Genomic DNA, 6,231 nt, shown 5'->3' with positions numbered 1-6,231 from the left:
TTGAAATAACATAATTTTAAATTAAATATATCTTTGAATTTTTAAATTTAAAATAATAGAGACAATTTATAATTAAAAAGTACCAATTTTGGGCGTTGTAGGGTCCTTCCCTTAACGTAACCGACCACGAATCCCTTTTATTATTAAAAAGAATGAATTTTTGGTTAAAACGCAGATCAGTTTATCTTTTAATCGATGTTTTATTAAAAACTCTTTTAAAAGATGATTTTTAGGTATTCGACCTACCTGACCCAAAAGGCTGATGGCGACTCCCAAATTATTTAAAAAACCATTTATTCACATCACTTTTCCCGCCAAGTAAATAAAAATTTCGTACCCGGACGAAAACTGGTTACGACAGTTCCTATTATGCATGAGAGATAAATCCTATATTTATCAATCATATCTCATTACATGAATTATGATATATCCAACATTATTTTTATGGTACAATCAGTTACGATATACATTTGATTGTATTAAAATATACGACTCATGATATTGGGATAATGATGATCTCAAGTTTTCGGATCATATACATAGTTATCACTATGAGTGATGTTGTGACTATTATATAATAACTCAAGAAACGTACTCATAACATGTTAGTCCAATATGTTGTTCTCTAGCACGTATTCAGGTATTGATTTTGACATTTTTATGTCAATGACAACACTTTATCATCAATTTGTTACATATTAGTTTTAATGTATTATTGTTGTCCAATTCCACAATAATACTTTTATAAAAACCTTTAAAGAATAATCATATTATTCTTAGGATTTTATTATAAAATAGTTTATTTGTATGCACAATAAAGAAATTAAAATAATTATAGTAATGTCTTATATTAATAAACAAGATAAGATAAATAAATCATTACAATTATCTTTTGGTTGATCTTTGAATATATTTTAACCGTTAAAATCAAAACATAAGCATGTATCGCTACAAGCATCTTTACTTGCTTAATGCCAACCCAATCATATTCTAAATAACCCTTTTATTCACCAATGTTACCATGATCCTATTTCTTAGAGACGTGATAGGATAATTAGGAAAGGCTTTTATTCACCAATTTTATTTAAACTAATGGTAGCAAAGAAGAAAAGGGCGGCCAGGGCCTCCTCCATTTCTGTTTTGTCCTCATTCGGTTTACCATCAAATTGTGCGTTCACGTTTTGCGAGGCATGTGAAGTTCACTGAAAAATACCCCCAAATCGCTTTCGGCGCTACTCACATTATAAGAAAAGCCTTCAACTCCCCCTCGTGACTCTCCAGTACATACATATATCGCCATTAAGAGGCAAATCCGAGACTCCAAATCCAAAAATCTCAAAACGCCATAAAACTCCATTTTTTTACTCTTCATTCCCATTATTATTTTTTCTTTACCTTTGGCTCATTCTACCCGCCACAATTACTCCGACGCATTATCAAAATCGATTATGTTTTTCGAGGAGCAGCGTTCGGGCGTTTTACCAAGAGACCAACGTATGAAATGGAGGGTTGATTCAGGGTTGAGCATTTTAACGCTGAAGAGTATGTTAAACTGGTGAGGAAGTATGGACTGGAAATTTCACAGCCTGGTCTGGAGCCAAATAGAGGGTTAACATGGCAAATGACAAAGAGAAGGGATGATAGTGAAGTTCACGAAGAAACAGAAGAGAAACCCGAATGGTGCAGTGATCTGCATGTTCCTCCCTATGCAGCGTTTGTTGAGGTAATTCTCCTACTTTCTCTACGACATGCCCCCGTTATAACACCTTCACTGTTATGAATAAGCACCCCTGCCCATGCTTTATGTTGCGATTGTTTGAATTTTGCATCGAACTTTACCATGACGAATGGGGGAGGGGACCGGGCGGAAAGGAAAAACACACTGGGGGGGCTCGGTTCTCTCTCTCTTTGGCTTCTTTCTCTTCCTTCCATGGTTTCTGCAGATTGTACCTGTGACGCCGAGCTGCTTCCTCGTTATGAAACCAAAAACAGAAACCGCTTTAAGCCTTTAACCTCAGTCTCGAAACCCCACATGTCCTTTTCCCGGTATGGAGACAGTAGAAGCAGCCCCCGCCAGAGATCAAGCTCAATTGGAAGTCAATCTCTTCAACCGCTGGAGCTTCGAGGGAGTTCAGGTTGCTGATATCTCCTTGAGTGATTATATTGGTGTCCAAGCTTCCAGGCATGCCACCTATGTCCCTCACACTGCTGGGAGGTACTCAGTTAAGCGATTCAGAAAGGCTCAGTGTCCTATTGTTGAAAGGCTTACAAACTCACTCATGATGCATGGTCGAAACAACGGCAAGAAACTTATGGCAACCAGGATTGTAAAGCATGCAATGGAAATCATATATATTTTGACTGATCAGAATCCAATTCAAGTCATAGTTGATGCTGTTATCAACAGTGGACCCCGTGAAGATGCTACACGTATATGTTATACCGATGTTGTCAGGCAACAGGCTGTTGATATTTCTCCCCTTCGCCGTGTGAATCAGACTATCTATCTCCTGACCAAGGGTGCTCGGGTCGTCTAATAGCTATGCCATCAAGAAGAAGGACGAAATTGAAAGAGTTGCCAAGGCCAATCGTTGAGGTATTAGAACAATGGTACGACCAGAATGAGAGAAGAGAGGAAAGGAAAATGCAACTGCGTGGAAAGCAAAAGAAAAAGCGAAGCGTTCTGGAGCAAGGGTTTTTGTGTTTTAAAAAGAAAAGGGTAAACCAAAACAAAAATCCTTATATTTTCTAGACTTTTCGAAAATAGACAAAAATTTTGTGTCCTTTGCATTTTTTTCTCTTCATTTTGATTTATTATTTTATTATTTTATTCATTTTTTGTACCTTTTTTATTTATTTAATATATTTTTCTAACATTTTTGACTTTTTTTAGAAGAATTCCAACCAATCAAAGGTCAGCAATTTGAATTGGGTATCTAATTTTTAATTTTAATTTTCGCAAATTAAGACAACCGATAAATTAATTGGTACCAAAAGGGCGGTTCAAGGGTGTTAATCATTTCTTGACCTCAACCGACTCCCGAACCCGATATATTTCTAGTGAAACGCAGATAAGGTAAGATGGTGTCCGACCTACCTAAATATTTTTAAAATTGTCGGTGGCGACTCCTAACCCATTTCCAAGTCGAAACCCAATTCCGGGGCCCAACCGAAAGACGGTCGTGACAAGATAAATGAAAAAATTGCTCCCTTACTTCTTTCTTTTTCTTGTTTAGGTTAGAGAAGGGAAAATGGGGAAGATGGCCTTTCCTTGTCTAATTTACTCTAGTTATCCATTAGGTTCCGCTACAAAATTTTGTATTAATCCCCATTTAAAGATTTCGGTTTTACAATTAATGCATTCTAGCCAATTCCTTCAATATACACTCATATCAACCGATCATTTTAATTCTGACAGCCAATTTTCAAATTGTCAACAAAGTAATTTAACTGTTAATATTTAATCAATAAAACAATCAAAATTTAACTGTCAACAAAGTAACGATTACTCCGACGCATTATCAAAATCGATTATGTTTTTCGAGGAGAAGCGTTCGGGCGTTTTACCAAGAGACCAACGTATGAAATGGAGGGCTGATTCAGGGTTGAGCATTTTAACGCTGAAGAGTATGTTAAACTGGTGAGGAAGTATGGACTGGAAATTTCACAGCCTGGTCTGGAGCCAAATAGAGGGTTAACATGGCAAATGACAAAGAGAATGGATGATAGTGAAGTTCACGAAGAACCAGAAGAGAAACCCGAATGGCGCAGTGATCTGCATGTTCCTCCCTATGCAGCGTTTGTTGAGGTAATTCTCCTACTTTCTCTACGACATGCCCCCTTTATAACACCTTCACTGTTATGAATAAGCACCCCTGCCCATGCTTTATGTTGCGATTGTTTGAATTTTGCATCGAACTTTACCATGACGAATGGGGGAGGGGGACCGGGCGGAAAGGAAAAACACACTGGGGGGGCTCGGTTCTCTCTCTCTTTGGCTTCTTTCTCTTCCTTCCATGGTTTCTGCAGATTGTACCTGTGACGACGAGCTGCTTCATCGTCATGAAACCAAAAATAGAAACCGCTTTAAGCCTTTAACCTCAGTCTCGAAACCCCACATATCCTTTTCCTGGTATTGAGAGAGCAGAAGCAGCCCCCGCCAGAGCTCAAGCTCAATTGGAAGTTAAGCTCTTCAACCGCTGGAGATTCGAGGGAGTTCAGGTTGATGATATCTCCTTGAGTGATTACATTGGTGTCCAAGCTTCCAAGCATGCCACCTATGTCCCTCACACTTCTGGGAGGTAATCAGTTAAGCGATTCAGAAAGGCTCAGTGTCCGATTGTTGAAAGGCTTACAAACTCACTCATGATGCATGGTCGAAACAACGGCAAGAAACTTATGGCAACCAGGATTACAAAGCATGCAATGGAAATCATATATATTTTGACTGATCAGAACCCAATTCAAGTCATCGTTGATGCTGTTATCAACAGTGGACCCCGTGAAGATGCTACAGGTATCGGTTATGCCGGTACCGTCAGGCGACAGGCTGTTGATATTTCTCCCCTTCGCCGTGTGAATCAGACTATATATCTCCTGACCACGGGTGCTCGGGTCGTCTAACAGCTATGCCATCAAGAAGAATGATGAAATTGAAAGAGTTGCCAAGGCCAATCGTTGAGGTATTGGAACAATGGTACGACCAGAATGAGAGAAGAGAGGAAAGGAAAATGGAACTGCGTGGAAAACAAAAGAGAAAGCGAAGCATTGAGCAAGGGTTTTTGTGTTTTAAAAAGAAAAGGGTAAACCAAAACAAAAATCCTTATATTTTCTAGACTTTTCGAAAATGGACAAAAGTTTTGTGTCCTTTACATTTGTTTCTCTTCATTTTGATTTATTATTTTATTATTTTTTTCATTTTTTGTACTTTATTTATTTATTTAATATTTATTTAATATATTTTTGAGAAAATAACCTCAGTGACCGAAAATGCCTTATAATATACGATTTTAACCAACTTTTTTTGGATTTGCGAAAATGACCAAGAAATTCGCAACGCGAACTCCAATTTCGCAACTCAGTTTCCAAATTCGCAACGCGAATTTGTAAATAGCAACACAAAAGTCAAATTCACAACACATAAGTCAAAGCGTGTTTATTTTCGTAATATTAATTTCGTAACACAAATGTAAACATTATTATCGCAAATTATAACCTTAAACCCTAAATCACAACTCAGTCCCATCTTCATCTCTCACTCTCTACAGCGACATCCGTCCCCATCTCTGACATAATCTGTCCCCATCTCCGATGAAATCCGTCTATCTCCATCTCTCATAGCAACCCTCACAACCATTCACGGACAGAAATGGAAAATCTACCACCGAGGGTTAGTTTTTTTAATCTTTTATTTTTATTTTGAATTTTTTGTATTATTATTATATTTTTCTTATATTGATGATAAATTTATTAGTAATTTCAATATATAGGTTAACCATTTCACTTAGATTGCTTAGTAAATTCATTCAGTTATTGCCAATACTGCTAAACTGTTTAGTTTTTAACCCTGTGAAGTTAGTATTTGTCTTTGTTTTGTCTTTTTGTTAAAGAAATGCAATTCATTCAAGTTTCAATTTGCAGAAGAATAGTTTTTGAAACTTAAATTCGCAACACGAAAATGAAAATCGCAACACAAAAATTGCAACGCGAATTTAGTTTTGCGTTGCGATTTTCATTTTCGCATTATGAATTTAAGTTTCAGAAACTACTCTTCTTCTGCAAATTGAAACTTGAATGAATTGCATTACTTCAACCAAAAAACAAATACAAATACTAACTTCACAGTGTTGCGAATTTAAGTTTCAAGAATAAACTACTACTCTTTATGTTGTCCTTGAACCTACACTAAACCTATATGTTGTCCTTTTAAATGTTTTATAAGTGCTTGCTTCTGGAATGTTATCTGATCCATTTTGTGAACTATGATGGAATAATGACTTGGGTGAATACCGTGCTAGTTTGAATTATATTTGGCTTTGTTTTCACTGTTTAGTATCATTTCTGTTCATAGTGTATAATTTGTAGTTTTTGGTATATCTAACTTGGTATGTTTATTGTTTTTGTAGAAATATTTTTCGGCTCAATTGACCTTAAGGAATAAATTAATTCTAGCCACTAAAATTGTGTCGACGCTTACACCTCTATAAAGAAAATTGTTTGAGGATACTTGAT

General features: G+C 36.6%; 2 pseudogenes; both read left to right on the top strand.

Annotated features, from left to right (window-relative positions):
* The first annotated feature begins 2,048 nt into the window (after positions 1-2,048).
* Positions 2,049-2,624, top strand: LOC120135706 (annotated as a pseudogene).
* A 1,094-nt stretch (positions 2,625-3,718) lies between these two features.
* LOC120135705 lies at positions 3,719-4,681 on the top strand (annotated as a pseudogene).
* The last annotated feature ends 1,550 nt before the right edge of the window (positions 4,682-6,231 follow it).

The sequence above is a fragment of the Hibiscus syriacus genome, unplaced genomic scaffold (genome assembly GCF_006381635.1).
Source record: "Hibiscus syriacus cultivar Baekdansim isolate YM2019G1 unplaced genomic scaffold, ASM638163v2 tig00110610_pilon, whole genome shotgun sequence".
Classification (NCBI taxonomy): domain Eukaryota; kingdom Viridiplantae; phylum Streptophyta; class Magnoliopsida; order Malvales; family Malvaceae; genus Hibiscus; species Hibiscus syriacus.
This window is presented reverse-complemented; position numbering and strand designations above follow the sequence as displayed.